General features: G+C 35.0%; 1 pseudogene; it reads right to left on the reverse strand.

Annotated features, from left to right (window-relative positions):
• Positions 1-810: 810 nt before the first annotated feature.
• LOC122134413 lies at positions 811-22,641 on the reverse strand (annotated as a pseudogene).

Consider the following 22,641-nt stretch of genomic DNA (forward strand, 5'->3'; position numbering starts at 1 on the left):
AACTCAACAAACAAAAAAAAAAAAGAGATAAAAGTATGCAAACATGTAAATTGCACAAAATGCAGTTTTTTTAAATTAACTTTTATAAATGGTAAGATTTTTCTATTTGTTCAATATATTCAGTTACACAGTGGCTGTCATAAAACATGTTTCATAACAGATTTATTTAAACATACATAAAATATAAAGAATATATAGTCTAAATCGGGTTTCGGGAAATGCTCTTCTCTAGACTTGATTTCTTAGTGAACTAACGATAATAATCGAATAATGTTTTAAACATTATTAAAACTATTTAAATGTTTTTTAAATTAATTCAAATGATACTACTTTTTGGTCACACACACACACACACACACACACACGACACATATCTATATATATAAATATATATATACGCGTGTGTATTTTTGCTGACTGTCACTATAAAGGTTTTTATTATTAAATACATTAAACACATTTAAAAAAATAACAATATATATAATATCTATTTATTAAAATGACTAATACCTTAAAAAGTGTATTATAAAAATGAGAAGATTATTAATAATCAAACTTTTGCAGATTCAAGCTCAACCACCATCAACCATTTTAAATAAAATAAATAAATAAATAAATAAATAAATAATAATAAATAAATATAACTATATAAAAATATATAATTATTATATATATATATTATATATATATATATTTATAATATATATATTTTTTTGGGTTTTTTTTTAAAAAACTCAGTCGACCAACCCCCTAACGACGGTCCCATTTCACCAACCCAGTATGGGTCAAAGTACGGAAAGCAGTACTCACTCACTCCGTCTCATCCATTAGACGTGTTCTCTCGGGTCGTCCCTTCCCTTCATCGGGCAGAGGCATTCTGGACAGGGTCAGACCATTGAGAGCCGCCATCTTCAAGGGGCCCACCTTCTGGACCTCGGAGCGTCCTTTCTTCATTACCCTTCATCCCCAGAGCAAGTGAGCGAGAGGAGAGCGAGAGACAGAGAGAGAAACAGAGTGCTGAGGATCGGCGTCTGAGAGACTCAGTGGAGAAGAAGAGCAGCAGAATGCAGCCGTTCGGGTCTGACGGCCTGTTGAGCAGCATTCTTCACATCACACAGATACCAGTCAAGTGTTCAGCCTCACCAAGCGTACGAAAACTCCTCGACGTGCAGACGAAACAAAAATAAAAGCCACACCAGCTAGATGATGAGCAAACAAGAATCAGTTTGCATTTCCTTTTAACAACCGAGGCGAACTGTTCTCTTTCTATATCTGTGAATGAGTTATTATAGAAAACTTATTAATACAAGAGCAGCATGGACATTCTGCTAAACATCTTTTTTTATGCTCCACAAGTAAATTACTGAAATCTTATTTTGAGGTTATTTTAAATAAAGAACTTAGTGCGTGAGAAACACAGTGCATTACATATTAATATAAATAACTGGGGAAAACAAACTTTGATTTAATGTCATTAATACCAAAACTCAAATCACTACAGACCGGACAGGTGACAGGAATCAGTGTTATTTAAATAATAGCAATAATTATTGATATTAATAATACTATAATTAATATTTGGGCATTTTAAAGTTAGTATATATTTTTGGTGTTCTTGTCATATGTTAGATATATTTGTATATATTAGGGGTTGTAACGATACACGTATTCATATTGAACCATTCGGAACGAGGCTTTCGGTCGGTACGCATTACAAACCGAAATGATTTGTTGGGACTAATCCGATTAACATTTTGGAAAATAAAAAGAGCTTAAAGTGTGTAAAAATATATAATGTTCCTCAACAACAGCAGCTCAAACGAAACTAAGCAGCAATGTTTAGTCTAGTTGAGTCGACTAAAGGTCATAATATTTTAGTCGACTATATCTACAGTAAATGTAGTCGGCTAAAATATAATGGGTTTAGTTACAGTGCATTTATTAAGCATTTCTCTAAAATTTCCAAACTCATTATATAGGTTTGATATTTAGGTTTTATCATGATAGACACTGATTTAACTGCGGTGACACACAACATGCCTTTATGTTAAGTTATTGAAGACACTGATTTAACTGCGGTGACACACAACATGTAAAGATAACAAAAGAACAGAACAATTAAAAATACAATAAAGCAATACAAAAATATATTTAAATAAAAAAATTACCGAATAAAAGTGCACAAACTAACTTTAAATGACCCATCTAGGTATTCACTTTACAATAGGACCAAAAGTTTGTTTACCCATGCATTGCTTAATGCATTTCATTCAGCAAGAGCATAGCTACATTTGCTACAGAAGGTACTAATTAAAATTCTAGTCTTAATCTTGATAGCTCATTAACTTAACACAGTTGCAACTTGCGATTTAAACAATGTGTTATTAAAGCTTGGAATACCTAAGATTAATCTGTGTTCAGAAGATTTTTCCATTGGTAGTTTAATGAAGGCCCTAAGGTTGTTAAATCAATAAAAGACTCTGACACTTTCAAATAAAATTAGGACTGTTATAGTCCAGATTTAGAAAAAAAAAATATGGGAAATATATAGGCGCACATTTGGATTATTTAACTGTTTAGAAAGTAGGCACGATGCTTTATATTTACTCCAGGGTAAGGGACAATGTTTCGCCAGTTTAGCGCCATTTGCTGTCAGAAAGTGAATGTGCCTTAAATTAGGCGCGTCTCTCAAGTGTTCCTGAATTGTGCATGCCCGCTGATGTTTAAAAGAGTTCACACGGGTCTTTAACGCGCATCAATAAACGATTGTTGTGCATTTTGACCAGTTGAATAAAAGTATTCTTAAAATGCATTTCAACTTCTGAATACTTTGTAATATAAATTTATTCCCTGGTATTGGGAAGGGTGCACACGCATAACAATATAGCGTGGGTATATTCATTACCGCCCTGCCATCGCATTACCGAAATACCGCCACAAGGCTTACAGGGCATAAGAAAAAAGTATATTAATGGGAACAAAAAAATTGAAACAGTTAGCTATATACAGTTATCAGCATGTATTGAAGTAAAATCTCGTCTCTTGTTGTCTTGAGAAAATGTGGCATCGAGATGCAGAAAGGGCTCCGTCATTCTGTTTTTAGTTTCACTTTCTGCAGTGAACTGACGGAGATTAAGACGCTCACCATCATAACTCTTGCGCAAAGTTTGCATGTTGCTCGTGTGTGATATCCATTGGCTTATTATGGTTTAAAACAGAAATATTTCCAACATTGCTATGTGTCACATATCCAATTACACGTCCCCCCCCCCACCCCCCTTCTGAAAGCTGGTTAATGGTCACACTGAACATACATGTATCTAGATAAAACATTTAAACTTTTTTTTTATTATAAAAATGCTGAATATATATTACTTTTGTTACAATTCTACTGTTAAATAAATAATTTTAGAATTTATTTAATAAAATATTTATTAGAATAATTTATTTTACACTACCGATCACAATATTCATGTCTAACATTTTGTCTTATAATTTTTCAGTATTTTTCATGGTTCTGATTCAATTCTGATCTTTAAGAGAACGTATTAATATTTTAAATTAGCTTTATTTTGACTTTGTAGCTGGACTTAAAAGTGGAGTCAAAGTTTTCAATTTTGTTATTTTTGTCTATTATTTTAAATATTTATATGAAAATGCTGAATACATACTGTATTACTTTTGCAAATTACAATTCTACAGTCTAATATAAAATAATTTTATATAATTATATTTTTATTTAATAAAAAAAAGTATTTATATTAATGTAATTTTACACTTACAATAATATTTCTGTCTTTATATTTTTAAAACGTTCAAACTCTGAAGCTTTTAACATTATGTGAATGTGCAAATACACCTAAACCTATTGTATGTTGCATTCCCAAATGCACATCTAACTGATTCTGATTCAGTTCTGATTTTCAGGTGAACTTACCGCTGGTGGAAGACCATCGATGTTCCTTCTGGCAGGTGGCACGTCAGAGACGGGTCTCTTAAAGACGTCTTTCTTCTGTCTCAAGCGCCCCTGTCCGCTCAGATCGCCCTCTGACACCGAGGGCACCATGTGTCCAGGCTCTCGCAGAGGCGGCAGCTGCCCCATGTCCTCTGGTTTGCGGATGATGGGATGGGGCTGGTACGCCAGAGGGCCGTCAGGACCGTCTCCATACTGTGGCTGAAGGGATAAGCGGGCCAGATCTACGACGGGGGGCCGTCCATCGGCGTCATGTGATGCTCGGGGCCGCCCACTGCATCCTGAGACTGAGGTGTGTGTCGGCCGCTGTCGTCTTCGAACTCCTCCTCCTCTCCGCTGCTATGCACCAGCATCGTGGCGTCGGACAGGGATTTTTTGTGGCCGTAGATGACATCCTCCTTGATGACAGCATCCTCGGGCTTCGTAACCTCCAGGACGACGTTAATGTCGGAGCCGGATGCTGTAGGCGGTATCGCCTGGGCAACAGGGGACGGGGTTTCAGCCGAAGATGCGGATGCCTGGATAGTTGATGCAGAAATGTCAATAAATAAAAAATTAAATCAATAAACGTTCTTAAAAATTGTTTATAATACATAATTACTTAATTATAAGCATTCTTATTTATATATATTAGATATTATTTTAGAAATAGCGCAAAAACAGGCAATATGTTGTCTAAAAACGTAACGTCTCTTAATTATCTTCTTGCTTATTGAACTGTTGTAAAAATAAATATTACAATTGTGATCATGGTTATTTTTGGAGAACAGCGCTCTTTGTGTGCAATTGATTAACTACATGCAATGATATAAATGTACACATATCTAGAATTTTGTGATCATTCTAAATGCACTTTATTAGACTGAATCTTTGAGTAAAAAAGGATCAATTGAATCCTGATTTGTTTGGCATCTCAACCGATTTGAATCGATTTTCTCCCGGCTCACGGTTAATCGTTACATCCCTACCCTACACCGAAGGACACAATCAACATCCCGAAACGACTCTACACCTCTCTCTCCTTCAGCCTCATGTTCTCCAGGCCGTACGCCAGGCCGGCGATCTCGATGGAGTTGCGCTTGTGCATGTGAGGCCGCCGGGTCATGACGAGCGGTTCGCTCACTTCCTGCAGCGAGTGCGCCACGGGCAGGCTGTCCTCCTGGAAGGTCTGCACCGAGTGATGGACGCGGCGCGTGATCAGATCCGGGTTGCTGCTGCTGACGTAGAGATGGCGGGACAGGTCCGGGGTGCTGTTGGCGGGTCGAGGGTGAGGGTAGGGATACGGCGGGGGCGGCCAATAAACCTGATTCCTGATGATGTTGGGCGGAGGATATTCCTGCGCCTGCTGGAGCTGGACATTGGTGAGCTCGGGGACGCTGACGGCGCCCACGACGGGTCGTCTCTCGGTGGGATAGGGGTACGGGGAGGGGCTGTGGAAGCTGTAGTTGAGGTGGAAGGGGTACTGGCCCTGGGTACTGTGCTCGCGGATCTCCGGCTGGCTGTACACGAGCGGGTCGGGTCGGCTGTAGGCGTACGAGTTGCCGATGTTGAGGTTCCTCATGGAGTGGCTCTGGCGCTCCGCCGGCGGGATCATCCCGAGGTTCTTCTGGCCTCATGACGGTCTCGTAATCAGGCGGTGGCGCTGTAGGTAGGACGGCGGGATCAGGGCGCTGTGCCGGTGGGAAGGCACGTAGTCGGGCCGCATGAGGTCACTTCCTGTGATGCTGGGGTTGGACGACATGGGCGAGGGCTGCAGGTAGTGCTGCGGGTTGTTGAGGGAGCTGGTGCTCTGGGCGCTGTAAACGCTGCCGTTACGGATCCGGCCGTTGTACTCGTGCGGGGAGAGCGGGTCCAGACTGGTCTGGGAATGGTAGTAGAAAACCATTCTGGTTGTTGATGTAAAGATTATCTGTAGGGAATTCAAGAGAGCTCTTGCGTCAGTTCTTGTTTATATTTTTGGTTGTGTTTATTATCTACACTTTCTTTTCCAGTACAAATATCTAAACTTTCTTTAAATCAAGATACACTAACTTGAGAAGCCAAAATCACAGTCGTTACAAGTCAAAATCATTATTAGTGGTCGACTGAAACATCAGAAAGGCCGATATATCGGCCGATATTTGCCATTTTTTAAATATCGGTATCGGCCGATAAGTTTTTCTGTTGGGCCGAAGTGTTCGAGGCGGGACCTTGACTTTGACGGCGCTGAGAGCGGCAGCTCCTGAACACACAGTGTGACGGCGCTGAGAGCGGCAGCTCCTGAACACACAGTGCTCACAAACAATTAAAAATGTATACAAAAAGTATTATAACGATTGCGTTTATATTATTTATAGAAAGGCGAACATTATAATACTTTCTCGTTTGCTGTCAGCATTCAGCAAATATGCATTTATATAATTTAAACTAATCTTTGAATGGCTAATGAACATTTTATTTCACACACCTTGTAAACTTAGTCAAATCTAGTTGTGAGATCTTGTGAAGTGTGCATGTGACCTGTATGATCGTGTGTTCTCTGCGTGACTTTAATATGATTCCTGATACACACAAACCTCCCAGAATACTGAGTGCTCTGTTGGTTACAGTTTAATTCCTTTTTAATTATATTTTTATTAAATATTTATTTATTTGTTGAAAATATTTTATCATCTAAAGTATGTTTATGTTACAAATTTATTTTTTTTATCAATTTTCAAATGATTTTAAATTTCTTAAATATCAATTAAAATAAATACAATTATAACGGCTTTACATCGGCCAAGATATCGGCATCGGCTTTCAAAAAAACCCAATATCGGTCGACCACTAATCATTATGATGCAAAAATATTGTAAAGTGTAATATTTATAGGCTTTTGATTTACTGACTAAAATGTATCTTAAATTTAAATAGAAAATATAATAAAATTCCATAGGTTATTTTTACAAAAAAATTATTTATTTTTCACTCACACTGTCTATATTTTAACTTAAATATTTATAAAAGATTGCAGTATTTGATTTACTTTTATTATAATTTTCCTTTATTAATAATAATAATAATAATATATTTTAACTTAAATATTTATAAAAATAAATACAAGAATGATTTTCTCATATATTTGTCTTCTTTTCCAGTACAATTTCATTAAACTATATTTTTTTTTAAAATCAAGATTAAATAATTTATAAGTCTATATAGTTATCTAACTTATCAGTCTATTAATTTTATTTATTATTATTATTAAATTTTTTTATTTGAACTTTTTTTGTATTTTGTCTTGTTTTCAAGTACAAATATATAATAACTCTTAAATCAAGATACATTACATTGAGAAAACTTAATATCTTAAGTTATTTTGTTGATTTAATAATGTTTAGATATTATATTTCTAAAGTTCTAAAAAGGTCTGAAGTAAATTTCTCTAACCACACTGAAAGATTTTTTTTTCTCACTAAATTCTGTCATTTTGTTTTATCTTGATTTAAGAATGTTTAGATGCAAAATACTTAAGAACATTTTTTTGCAATAAGAATGGACAAAAAACATTGGCCCGTTGCAGATGGGAGATGTCCTACTTGTGAAGATGTGTACGGTTCAGTGTAATGGCCGTTTTTAAAATGCATCTGAGGGGGCATCATGTAGGGTTGCGGTTTTGGCTGCATCATAAAGCCGAAACAAAAGCAGCATTATTCAGCTAGACATATTAACTCTGTCCCAAACCTGGAGAGCTGCCCTTCTAGACTTTGTATCTGAAGTTATTCAAGTGCACACACAACATAAACATTGGTTCAAAGATAGAAAGCATTAAAAGTCTAATTAAAACTTTTTAGTTTTATGTTTTTTATGCTTATCATGACATTTATATGATTCCATTTTAGTAAGGATGCTGCCTTAAAAGGGAGCTGCCTAGTTTGCAGAGAGCAAGCTACAGTAAATCACATCAAAAACAAATGAGATCACGCAGAGCCGACAAACTCCAGAAACGTCCCACAGAACAAGCTCCATAGCAAAACTGTTGTATAGTCATTGAATAACTGGTATAATGCTGACCAGAGACATTCTCGTCGAGGACCGTCGCCTCACTGTGTTTACAGGAGCTGGCTGCGTTTGTCTGTAATAAAACATAAAACAAAACACAACTGTGAAATAAACCAGAAAGTAATGAAGTCAATGTTTTATTTGTCACATGCACTGTGATAATAACAGTACAAAGTCAGTGGTTTGCATTTTGCACTGCATTTAAATTTTCATGACAACTTACAGACACACACATACATATTATATATATATATAAAGATTATAGCATTTGATTTGCAGTTGACTACAGTTAGTCCCAACTAAAAATAAAAATAAAATACTTAATGATCCTAAAATAAACAAAGAAAAGTTATTTTAAATTGTAATATTTCACAATATAACAATTTGTACTTTTATTTTGATCAAAAAAATGCAGCCTTGGTGAGCAGAAGAGACTTCTTTCAAAAATATTTGCATTGATGCTCTGACATTATGAAAATAGGGTGCATTTTACCCACATTTTACCCAACATTTAACTTAATATTTAACTAATCTATGATGCTGTAATGGGGAATTATTGTAAAGGTAAATATTTATTTGAAAACAGTAGTATTTGATTTATGGTCTATAAATTATCTTGTGATCTCTAAAATAAAATAAAATAAAAAAATAAAATAAAATAATAAAAAATAAAATAAAATAAAATAAATAAAATAGTAATGATCCAAAAAGGGCTGCATTTTATTTAGGAAAAAAAAATATATATATATTTTTTTAAATTTGCAGTGAAATATGACCCGAGCATGTTGTCATGTAATTATTTAAAGAGCTATTAGTTGTTTTGTTTTAATCTGTAGCCCATGAGAAGCTCTGAGCAGTAAAGCATCGATGCCCTCGTGCAGTCAGGCTCACACCCTTGTCAGCAGGAACAGAGGGACGAGAGAGGTTTGGAAAACGAGGAAAATAAAGAGAAATTATGGACCTCTGGGAGCCCTCAGAGTTTGGGCCATCAGACAGCTCTCTGGAGACAGTAAATGGATAGCGATGAAGGAGGAGACACAAAACTACAGACGCACTGATGAAGCAGCCAATGATTTTAATCAGCCAATTTCTGATTAAACTAACATAATCAGCAATTTTGTTTTGTTTTTACGTACTTTTTTCAGCAAGGATTTATTAAATTGATCAAAAGTAACAGATATAATATTGCAAAACAAATAAATAAAATCTATTCATAAGAGACGTTTCCACAAAAGTATGAATTAAAATAACAGTTTTTAACAATGATAGGAAATATTTTAGAATGATTTCTAAAGGATCCTGAGACACTGAAAATACAGCTTTGATCACAGAAATACATTTAAAAAATGAAATATATTCATATAGAAAATAGTTATTTGAAATTTTAATATTTAATTGTTTTTACTGTATTTTTGATCAAATAAATCCAGCCTTGGTGAGAAGAGAAAAACACTTATAATCATACAGATCCCAAACTTTTATTAGAATTATTTGCTAAATTATGAACATTTTTCATGAAAATTTTTTTACTGTACATATAATGTATTCCTGTTACACATCTAACCACAAGATCCAATCCACTAATGACTGAACGTTTAGTCACAGCATTAAAAATGTTTTTTTTTAGGGGAAATAAAAGACAAATGACCAGCATCTGTAAGAGGCTATAGATTTGTTCATATTGTATTGACCAAAATGAGTGCATCTCTAACAAACACACACACACACACACATAAACTTACAGACTGCTGTTGTTAATTTTGTAAAACTTGTGCCGCGCCAGCCACATTCTGCATACGTATTTAGACGTCTCCATGTCCTCCTGAAACAAAGCCAGAACATTTTTACTGAATCAAATCAGGCCAGACTTGTGTGTTTCAGGGCCTAAATGAGTGGCGTTCTTTAGAGGCCAGCTACAAATCTATTCACTTATAAGAATGGACATACAACTTAAGTCTTTTGGCTATTTTAGGAAGAAAAGCATCTGAAGCATCTCACTTACGGTCTGGAACTGGATTGTATCTTCTTTGTTGGCGAGCTCCAGAGCAAAGAAAGACTTATTATGAGTCATATTATTAATGTCATTCCATCTGCAGAAACAATTAAGAGCTCGAGTCAGACACGTGACGACAAAACACAACCTAAAAACACGATACACTGGACGATAAACAGCCTTTGTCTTTTAGGACAATATCTATATTGATTATTCTTGCTCTGAGGAAGGGTGAATTTTTGCCCAATAGGAGGAAACTAAATTTTAATGCATGTTTTGCACACTTTGTTTCACTATATTAACACAAGAATAATCATATTAATTCAAATGCTGCAACATTGTGATTAGTATTTTATTAAAACACTGTAATATGCCATGCAGAGCCTCCCTAAAACGTTGCTGACTGATGCATATGTCTTTAGGAAGTGTAATAGCCGAATGAATATCAGCGCAAAAAAAAAAAAAAACAACAACTTAGGATTGCTAAACATCATAAATGTGTCAATTTACTTTATATAGCTCACCAGCCTTAATGAATGAACGCAAAAAACACACAAAAAGGTGAATGCACACATACCTAAAAATGAGAGGCGCTTTCCCATTTTTGTGCTTGACAAAAATCCCGTCCAGACAAGAGCCGATGATCACGTCTGTGCTCTGAGCATCCTGTTTAGACACAAGGAAGAAAATCTTAAAATATAGTATCGTGAAATAATTATTATTTAAAAAGGCTCTCAGTGTCTTAAAATAATTAATAATTAAGTAATGAATCCTCTGCAGTGAATGGGTGCCACCAGAATGAAAGTCCAACAACTTTAAACCACTGTTTCTGCCAAAATAGTCAATAATTCATAACACTTCCTCCATAGAAAAAGTCCATCCCCTGTTGTCTCTCACTTCAAAAGAGCTGTTTTGGATGCTAAATGGTGCACATTTCTCTTCTGATTCAGGCCAGATGACTTTTTCAATAGAAAAGGCACTATTATGGATAGAGGACTGGATTTGTTGCTACAAACACACAGCTTTTGTCTTCTCCAGATGTTATCTGATGGACTGGAGTGCTGTGGATTATTGTGATGTTTTAATCAGCTGTTTGGACTCTCATTCTGACGGCACCCATTCACTGCAGAGCATCCATTGGTGAAAAAGTGATGGAATGTTACATTTTATTCAAATCTGACGAAGATGACTTATGCAAAATGCATCACAGGAATCTATTATAAGGTAAACTGAATACTTACTAAAGTAACTCATAAATAAATCCCTGCATTGCACACTTTCACACGGTCGGAGCAGTCGCATGCACTCTTGCATGGTGAGCTTCCGCCCATGAAAAGGAACTTGAATTACATAAAGAACAGCTTTTCTTTGCTGCTTTACCTTCGCTTGGACACTCTCCTCACCGTAGCCCTCCATCTTCTCCACCTCCTGCATGTAGAGTAACTCCGCCTCCGGTGCGGACAGACCTCTGGGAAACAGAAAACACACACACACAGCTCCGACGTGAGACACTACGGCACAAAGGTCACATTCAACGATGCACTTGTCATCTGATGTCATTATCAGACTCATCTGTGCTGATTCTTCCTCATGCTTATCGTGCATTTCTCAAACAAAAAATATTTCTTCCAAGACACTAAAAAGTGGTTTTATCTGCATGACGTGCCATGAAGAATGAAGAACTCTATTACGTAAAGTATAGATATTTGTTTAATTCATTATAAGAAAAAGCTTAACTAGAACATGGAAATAACTTTTAATGTACCTTCTGTTCACGCTTCAAAAAACTGATGTTCTTCCTCTGTATTTTTTTGTCTTATTTTCCAGTACAAATGTCTAAAGATTCTTAAAAAAAAAGACGCTGAGAGAAAAAAGATAAGATATGAAGTCTTGCTTTCTGAGAAATTGATCAAAATGAAATGAGTTTATGATTAAAACAAGAACAAATATCTGCCAATGTGAAGAAAAATAAACGTAATTCAAAGGAAAAACATGTTTTCATACAACACTGACAGACATTTGCTCTTGTTTTATGCGTAATCTCATTTAATCTTGTTCAGTTTTTCAGAAAACAAGACATTGATTTAAGGCTGTTTGAATATTAGTATTAGAAAATAAAGACAAAGATACTGAGTAAATATTCATTTTTGCAGTGCATGCAACATTTAATGCCATGACTAAAAATGTAATACTTTTTACTCTGATTTAAGATCTTTATCTGTGAAATAAGACTTTAAAAGAGCCGCAGAAATGCCGATTAATACATTTTTTAATCAACTATTCAAATCTAACTGCATTTTGTTACTAAGGTTTAAAATAGAGCTGAAATTAGCCCTTCTTTCATAATGCATTAGGCTTATATATATAAAAAAATATATATTTTTATACATATAAAGGCCAAATAAAACATTGCGATTTAGATCATTTTGATTTTATATCAGAAACAAAATGTGGCAAATATTTCAAAATATAAATCCTAGCCTCAACTTGTGCCGAGCACATGTAAACCTCATCTGAAAGACTTTCTAAAACAGAACTTTTGCAGGAAAGCCAAGAGCGTTTATTGTTGCCTTGAAAGTCTGGTCATAGTTCACGTCAGGGGTTTGACAGCTGCCTTTGAAATCCTCTAACAGGAACCATCTGAACACATCTGATAATCACGAAGCCTCCTCACTGAACCTCACATAAACAATGGCTGAGTCTTTCAGGCTTTTCCAAATGGGAAAACAAGCACATTTCAGCAATGACTACAGCCTCTCACCGGTAGTTCTGATAGAGGACGGTGACTTTCTGGGTGGCCTCTTCCACAACCCTCTCGTCCTGTATCCATGGCTGAGAAAAGCAGAGAAAGAGAGTTGAAATAACAGACTTATGCAGCCCTTAAACCTAAAATAGACAATAAAATGTTCAATAATTACTTACCATTGGAAAAAGCACAATTTTTTGAAGGAATTCCTGGGAGTCATATCGATTGAAGTCTCCAAGGTCAGCTAAAAAAAACAACAGACAAACTATGTTTAGCGTGAGGTTAAAAAAGCCTCGAAATAAAACAGTGACATTGATTCCTCAAAGGATGACTCATGGGGTGATATTTTTATTTTTATTTTTACTAGATGCACTATATATATACACATTATCCGAAGATGCATATTAAGATCTCTAATCCATATTTTATAGTGCAAATTATTATTTTTTTTAATTATGTAACAAATTTCATAATTATTTTTATTGAATTTTACAAATTAGCTTATTATTTTTATTTTACTATTTATTTATTTTTTTACAAATTGTTATTTTATTTTTTTTTATTTTGTCTTGCATATACTTTTATGCATTTATTTTCATTTTTATTTTTACAAAAATATTTTATTAATGCATTTTTTATTTAAAAAATTATTTTAGTCGTTTTTATTTTCATTTATTCTAACATTGATTTTATGAGTTTGACGTTGGATTTAAGATGTAAAATGTGAGATGACACTCCTGCAAAATCATCTACAGCATTTATAGAATCGCACATCTAAATTTAGAAGAGCTGCGAGACATTTTGTTATGGAAGGAATCGATTTAGCCTTTGTAACTGTAGTAGCTCAAAATTAAAAGCATGTCTAATCAGCCCGTTAGAAATGTTCACAGCTATGCCGACAATCCGAAACATTACCATCGCGTAAAGCCTCCTTACACAGCAATGCTGGTGCACAAAAATAACTCCCGCTGAGCGTCCAGCCTCAATCGAAACACCACAAACCACGAGAAGACATAGGCCTTTTGACAGTGCAAATACGGGAAGTATTTTTTTGATCTGGTTGCGACAGTGAGTGACATCAGTTCCTCTGCTATGCTAACAGCAGTCCAGTAACTGCATGGTGCAGCCAGATATATCTTTGCCAGCAGCGTATGAGATTCTCCAGCCTGGCAGCACAGCTTGATAAATGATGCTCTGATTTTCTAGACTTGCAGCCCGTAGAAATACAAAACCGTACCTTCATGATGGAGTATCTGAACCCGTGAACCAGACACCGGCTGAACGTTATCTTAAGAATGTTAAAGCAAATGTTCTCTTGCAACATCAACTTATAACTGCGTCTCAAAACACCTTCCACATGATGTTAGAGATCTGAGAGCGGAGGGAAAAACTGTCATTGAATGATGACTTCAATATGCTATTGCAACAAATTTCATGATTTGATTAAATTTCGATGCACAAGCTTCTAATTCGATTCTGATTGATTCAATAATGATTAAGTCAGTATCGATTCATAATAAATTCGTCAGTTGGTAGATTGCAATAATATTAAAGTTATTTGTGTACACATTTTTTAAATGAATACTTAAACTGTGGCTGACATAAAACATTTATTCAAACATAAAATATTGAATGTGTAAAAATAAATTAACAACTGATTTATACACAATACTTAATTTACATTATATATAATATTATTTAAATTGTTTACATTGCACAGGCAGTTTTTATAGACACTTAAACAGTGACAGTTTTCATGGCGGATTTATTCAAACAAACATACATAGATATTAAAGAACAGGTTAAAAAGTAAAAGAAATATAATATAGCACATATTTAGCAAAATGCTCCTCTCTACAGTTATTTTTTCTAATTGACTTACGAGTTTTAACTTTATCGTTTAAGCTTTTTTATTGATGTTTTTCCATAGATGAAAAACTGATTGCAATTAAGCATAAACTAAAAGATCGATTTTTTTTTTTTTTTTTTAAATCAATATCCGTTTACTGAATTAAGAAAGAATCAAGAAATTAATATTTTCAACCCAGCCCATTTAAGTGATCCTTTTTTTTTTTCTTTTTAAAGGGGTCATTAGGTGCAAAATTCACTTTTACAAGTTGTTTGAACTGAAATGTGTGTTGGCAGTGTGTGTACACAACCACCCTACAATGATAAAAACCCACCCAGTGTTTTTTTTTTTTTAAATCTCGATAAATCCAAACCGCTTTCTCATATCAAGCCGTTCACAGATTCTTGGCAGAATGACGTAGTTCTGCACAAGCCCCTCCCACGACAGTTGATTGACAGTGGCGTCGGTCTTTGGTTTTATCACAGCTCCGCCCTGAGTGAGCTGTCCGGCATTGTTAGCAAGTTTCACGATGAATGAGGCTAAAGTTACAGTCTCTCAGAGAGCAGCTCGGAGGAGAGGGGCGGGGTCAGCAGAGCTCATTTGCATTTAAAGCGACATGCAAGGAAACGGGTTGCTGGTTTTGACAGAGTAAAAACGGTGTGTTTTTACACTACCATTGAGAAATTTTAACCAAACTATGTTACAGATTTTCATTAAGACCCTGACGAATCATATCAACTTGTGGACAATGGGCATCCGATAACCCCTTTAACTGCATATTTTCACTTAATTTTTTTGGTGAACTATCCCTTTAATGTCCAATGGAATGGAACCAACTGAAGAGAGTATGCCCAACATAATATCCAAAAAAATACCTTGCACAGCCAAGCTGGCCAAATGAATGGCTTGCTCAATGGAGCACGGGATCCTCCCCTCCAGAACATCTTTCTTCAGCTGAAGATAATACTGATATCTGTGCGGAAAACAGGAAGTGAGTAAAGGTGTTCTAGTAGCACTGCAGTGATCATTTGAAACATATTCTCGTCCTTAACCTGGTTATCTCTTGTTGTAACTGTGTAACAGACGACACGTAGAACACCACCCCAAAGTAAACGGTCGGCTCCAGCCCATACTTGTCGAGCTGTTTCTTCAGCGGCTTCTCCAGATCAATCCATCTCTGCTGGTTCTGTTTGTTGTAGTACCAGAGGCTGAAATACGTTATCTGGGGAATGAACAGAATTTCACTGATTATTCTTTCACTCGTGAGAAACAACAGGCCCGGAGACCGGACATTCATTTAACTTCAAATCAGTTTTTCTGGAGGTGAAGACTGGACAGATTCTCAACCTTTTGACTAAGATGACTCTTTGGCAAAAGATTTGCAGCTAAAAATTATAAGAAATGGAGATATTGTGACATCCTAAAATAATTTCTTTATATAATAAGACCTGCTGTTTTTATGAGCTCGGACTAATTGAGATACTACATGCATGGAATATTTGGACATTCCATGTCTTGATGTCACACAGCAGGATGCTTATTGATCTCCAAAAATAGCTAAACGGTGATTAAAACAAGTATAAAAATAATAATAATAATCATCACCCACAGCATCACTTTATACATTCATATAATAAAATATTGATGTTAAAAAAAAGAAGAGAGAACTTGATGTGTGTGAAGTTTACAGAATAAAATTGTTTTTTCTAAATCATTTAAAAAACTTTTTTTTTTTCTCAAATTAAATAAAAAAATTATTATACAGTGTTGTGTGATTTGTATTATGCGCTAAACTGCATGCATAGAATATTTGTACTTTAAAAAAAATAAAATAAAAAAATGACACAAAAAAAATAGCCAAACACATGAAAACCTTTTTATGATTTCACAAAAGTACCTGCTGACCACTATTACTACCTGCTGATTAAATCACTCTACTAGTTAACTTTACTAGCACACACTACAAACAGTGTGACACACTTATCTAAAACATTTTTTTATTAATTCATATAATTATTATACATGCTGTTTTTCTGACTCAAATCAAACTACATACATAAAATATTTGTACCTTCTCTTATGCACTCATATATATTTAACCTACATTCTTGATGCTAAAATGGAAATACCATGCCAACTTTATAGGTTACAAATGTTTTTCCAATTAATACTGCAACTACTAAGTCAAAAATTTCAACATGCTATACTTAATATGAAACTATTTAAATTAAAATTTTTCGAATTCCTTTATACAACTACTAGAGAATCTGTTTTTATGTCACATTAAGTCACACACTACATGCATTAAATATTTGTGCATTAAAAAAACATACCAAAATGCAAGACTAAATGATGATTAAAAAATGGGTCAAGCCTTAAAACTAGTGATGAACAGTTACAGCACCTAAACAATATACCCTGTATTAGGGGTCGACCGATTATCGGCGTGGCCGATTATCGGCGCCGATATTAAGCATTTTTATTGTTATCGGCATCGGCCATTTTTCAAAACCGATTTGCCGATAAAACCATTTTATTTTGAAATGCGCGATCTGACACTGATCCAGCCACCTCAGTCAGAGCGCCCCGCTCTGTGGCCTAGACTAAGCCCCGCCCATCGTCCGTCTGATTTGTTGGGAGTCACGAGCCTGGCCAATCAATACGGCTGGCGCGGCTGGAAAATGTTCAGCTCTCACACCGAAAGCACAGGAGCTGCTTCAGTGATCATCATCACACATCAATAAGTTATCTCTCGAATGTAAAGAATGCAGTAAACGTTCCTGAAGTTGCAATAAATCACTACACTGAAGTTGCAAAACACCTAAATATAATCGATTTATGATGACAAGCCACGTTCAGTTATTATTACCGTGAATTCCCGGTCAATGTCCGTCATTGCAGTGATATGCTTTAATGGATCATCACATCAGTGCTGAGATAGTGAAACTAAAACCTACTTCTCTCACCATTCGGCCAATTTAACATTATATTGTGAATAGATTATCAACACGAATGAATTCACTCACGTCTGCTGCGTTTTTTTTTTTTTTTTTTTGTGTTGTTCACATAGCTTCACTGAACAGCGTCCGTTCCGTTAGGGCTCTTAGTCAAATAAATTGCGCATATTTGGAGAAATGTTGCTTTATTCTAACATGATTGCAAAATAATTTATCATACAGATTCAGAATTACCATTATGCAATTTTGAAGAGCTGAAAGGGCATCAAGCGCGAGCTCTGACGCCCTGACGCGACGCGAGCTCCCTATTCCTGATTTATTTATCTCCGCGGCCGCGCTCTCTCATTTGACTAATAACCAGGATGGGGGGGATTCCCCCCCTTCTGGTTTATGCATCCCTGCCTCTGCTGAATAACTTTTATCCCCGGTGGGGATAAAAACATCATGCAAACCCGCTCTGACGTCCGGATCTGATTGAAGCGCATCGAAACAGTGAATCATTTTGCGACGCAATGGTTTAACTGATTCGGAGTTTCAAAAAGCTCCGTTGTGTTCTTTGCTCGCTTTCTCAATGTAATTTGTTGTTTGAATAACCGTGGACATTAAATCATTGCAATTAATAGGCCTAACGTAGGCTTACAATGTTTTTATTAAACTGAGATCACACTAAATACAATTTCCGTCGTATTAAAAACATTTCATAAAATTTTTCAAAAGCATCCCCCCCTTTGTTTATTTCACAAATCGCACCCTGCTAATAACCCTATGCTAATAACTTAAATTGTCAATAATCTCACATTGCAACGTTTCTGGATGACGCTGTCCTGTATACTTCCTAGTTTGTATCGCCGTGATTAACAGTCAAACAAACATTTTACACATCAAAAAAAAAAAAAAAAACACTATTACAATATGGGTTGTGTGTGATTTTAATGCAATTCTGGGTTTGCAAATAAAATGCTAAATATAACACACACACACATATATATATATAGAGAGAGAGAGAGAGAGAGAGAGAGAGAGAGAGATTACTTTTATTTTCCATTATTTGTTCATTTGTTGCTGTTTTAAATTTGCTTTAAGTTTTACTTTGTTTACAGAATGCTGCTGATGGATGCTCCCAGCACTTTTTATGTTTGTTGTGTATTATTAATATTAATGTTGTTATTATGAACAGTTCTCAGAATTAAAGATGTGTTAAAAATAATTTAAAGAGAGTCTTTGTCAGAGGCCTTTTTATTCTTAATTTTGACATTAATTTTTCATTTTTACACAAGACACATATCGGTTCAAAATATCGGTTATCGGTCTCCTTGATCTGTAATAATCGGTATCGGCATCGGCCCTGAAAAATGCATATCGGTCGATCCCTACCCTGTTTATTATACATTCATATAAATTTAACCAATAATCTTAATGCTAAACTAGATATAATACTTGTCAACGTCATCTAAAACTTCTTTAAATCAACATTTATACAATGACTATACAATCAGACTATATGCATGAAATATTTGTACTCATATCAAAGCACCGGACTTTAACGGAATCTGCAAAAATAGATAAATGTTCATTAAATGGGCGAAAAACTGAAACGAAATGGTGATTACTTACAGCATCTTTAACTTAAGCGTTAATATCAATTTAACCTAAAATCCGGATGCTGAACTGGATATGATATTTGCCAGCTATATATATATAAAACTTTTTTTTAATTACCAATAATGTAATTTTGCTTGAACAACAACATCATCATCAGGATTTTGTAAGCATGCACAATTAATTCAGCTGATTAAATCACTGTAATAGTCACAACTTTAGGCTACTAAACACACTTTACTAAAAGCCACAGTTGGCTGGTCAAGAAAAATAAGACTCACACAACACGTCCGAAAAAGACACGGCGATCTCTAACTAGATATGGATGACATACTAACACCATAATCTGATTCAGAGGTCTCGAGAGCAGCTGACTGCATGCAAATGAAGCACAGAGTCCAGGCCGAATTCTTGGCACACATGCATTTTGGGCGTTTGACAGCATTTTGGTAGCGGTCCTAGAATAGCCGAGACTCCAGACGGCACCGGCGAGCTAAAATAAACACACGCCCAAGCTGCGTTAAGGTGATTTCGACCGGATTAAACCAAAAACGACGGCGATCCTACCTCCCGTAACTCGAGTCTCTGCGCGACTGCCTCCAGACATTCCTGTCCCGTGCTCTCCACCGAAAGCGTGAACTCCACATATTCGCCGTTGAGCAGCTGTATGCGGGTCACCAGGCAGCTTTGCTGGACACCGTGTATCTTCTGGTCCTCTTGAGCTTTAATCCGAACGGAAGGGGGCATGTTGCACCGGTGCCCGGCGGCCCTCTTCGAGCAGAATGACTGGATTCAGCTTTTCTCTGCGGTTAATCCATGGAGGGGTGCTGGATTAAACAGGGCTCCGCAAGACAAACACATGAGTCCCTGGATAAAGACAAACCACAGAAAAAGAGATTAGCAACGATGACATTCACAGATACAAACGGCCTAAACGCTCAAGAGTCATAGCAGCGTTTATCTACTCTTTCTGATAAAATCACAATTGGTGGGTCACAGATAACAAGCAAAAAACTATTTCAATTAACCATGTAATCATCCATTAATTTGGACCACAAAATAAATGATGCTTATCCAACTTTATCAAAGGAGGAAAAAACGCTTTCCCTATTTTTTTTTAAGGTTGACGTCGAAGTCTAAACTCAAATATTTCTGTCACTTAGTATAGACTAATACTAGCATCTGAAGTGTTTGTTTCCATACAACATACAAAAGAATATTACGATACACTTTAACTTAATTGTGTGATTTAAAGCACAGAAGGGGGTTTTCAAACAGAAAAAAAATCAATAAAAATGTCAAAAAGAAATAAATAAAAATATATTAAATATATTAAATAAATAAAACAGTGGCCATAAAATATATTTAATAAATTTTAAAATGTATTAAAATAATAAGAATTAAGATTAAAAATAAAATACTACTCAAAAACAGAAAAATAATATACTGAGGAAACAAACACTTACTGTAAATTAAATATACTTAAAATAATAAAATAGTGCATAAATATATTTAAATACATTTTAAAATTGTATTAAAATAATAAGAATTAAGATTAAAATAAATAAATACTCATAAAAACAGAAAAATAATATACTGAGTGAACAAACACTTACTGTAAATTTAATATATTAAAATAAATAAAACAGTGCATAAATATATTTAAATAAATTTTAAAAAAGTTGTATAAAAATAATAAGAATTAAGATTAAAAATAAATAAATATTCATAAAAACAGAAAAATAATATATCTGAGTGAACCAAACACTTAGTGTAAATTTAATATATATATATATATATATATATATATTATATATATATATATATATATATATATATATATATATATATAAAATAATACTTTACTTTGGCACAGTATTTTATATAAAATGGATGGCTTATTTAATATTAATTTATCACATTTTTGCGTGATAAACAATTTAGTTCATCACTCAATATGCAATTCCAAAACTATTTCCTGAAGCAAAACCCAGTTGAGAGCTACTATGTAGATGTAATGCATTCACTAAAATCTATTTTAGAAGCATGACATGAAACAAATTCACACAGACAAACACATGCACCACAAACTGTCAGAGAGTAGAAAAAACTCAACATAACAGATCATAACAAATTTCATACCGTTTATGAATCACAATCACAATAGTATCATATGCGGACCAAAACAATGTCAAACTATTAACCGTATGTTAAAACTATCGATCATTCTGCAAATATTACAGTCATATTTTTTTATAATTATGATATTTAAAAAGAAATACATATTTATTTCGGAATATAATAATTTATTCATGTATGACTATTAATTGGCATTGAACAAACAAGCACTAAACGTAAACAACACAAAACAAAACAATAAACAGAAGAGCCGTGATTTAGGAGCTAAGGCCTCAAATCTGTAAAAATAAGTGCTTTTATTATATAAAAGTAAATCGAAGCACTTAATTCCGCTGTCGTTGTTGATAAGTACCATGAGTTTTTCTGCTTTTAACGAAATATAAACCAAACGCCAAAAATGGTCTGACAAACTTTTGGAGGCAACAAGTTGACTCACAAAACCGACGGATCCATGATGGGACCTCATACACTTCATAAAATAGGACGTCAAAGTCCAAAAAAAACACATTTAAAAACGCCCAAATAGGCTGAGCTTTTTAATGATGACTGATTTTTTAGCTTTATTCTGAGTTTAATAGCGCGGCGCGCTAGGCTAGGCGCTGCTAACACTTTTGAGTAAAACTCTGGAAAAGAACGATTTCAGAAGCTCCCCCGCCGCTTACCTGATTGATTTATCTGATTTATATAGCCTTGATTTATTTAGCATGAATAGTTTGCTGGAGTGGGAATTACGGTTGGTGATGATAATCCGATATTTGGATGTAAGTTTGTTTTTTCGGGATTGACGCTGTTTGAGGTTCCTTCGGTTCACACTTCCTGCTGCTGCGTTCAATCCGCTCGGAATACCAGAGGAAAGGTGACCGCTGAACATATTCATCCACGGTCACTATTTCTCTCATCACACCCATAAAGCCTTGACGCCTTTTTTTCGGTTTCATAACAGTCACAAGAGCTGATTTTGATGGAGGACGTTGTAGAAATTAATGTTTGAATTTTATTTATTTTTTTTGGACTAGAATACAAAGTTATAGTCGCGAATCGAAAAAATGTGGTAGATAAGATTAATAAATTGACTCAATTTGTGCGTGCGCCTCGATACCAAGTCGCGCATTATTAGTCAGACGCGTGGAAATGCGTGGAAATGGGAGCAGCTGCCTGTAAAGCCACGTGAATAACAGCACATTATTTACCACAGTAAAAACTGTGCTTTCTGGAAAGCTGTTTATCAAGACTTTTATCAGTCTCTTGAAGATTTGCGTGTGTGTAATTAAAACAGTTTTGTCATATTTGTGCCCTGGTTACCTTTTTAGCGAGGTATATAGGTTTAATGCCACGGATTAAACTTCTGCTGATATGATCCAT

This window comes from Cyprinus carpio, chromosome B17, assembly GCF_018340385.1.
Source record: "Cyprinus carpio isolate SPL01 chromosome B17, ASM1834038v1, whole genome shotgun sequence".
NCBI lineage: Eukaryota > Metazoa > Chordata > Actinopteri > Cypriniformes > Cyprinidae > Cyprinus > Cyprinus carpio.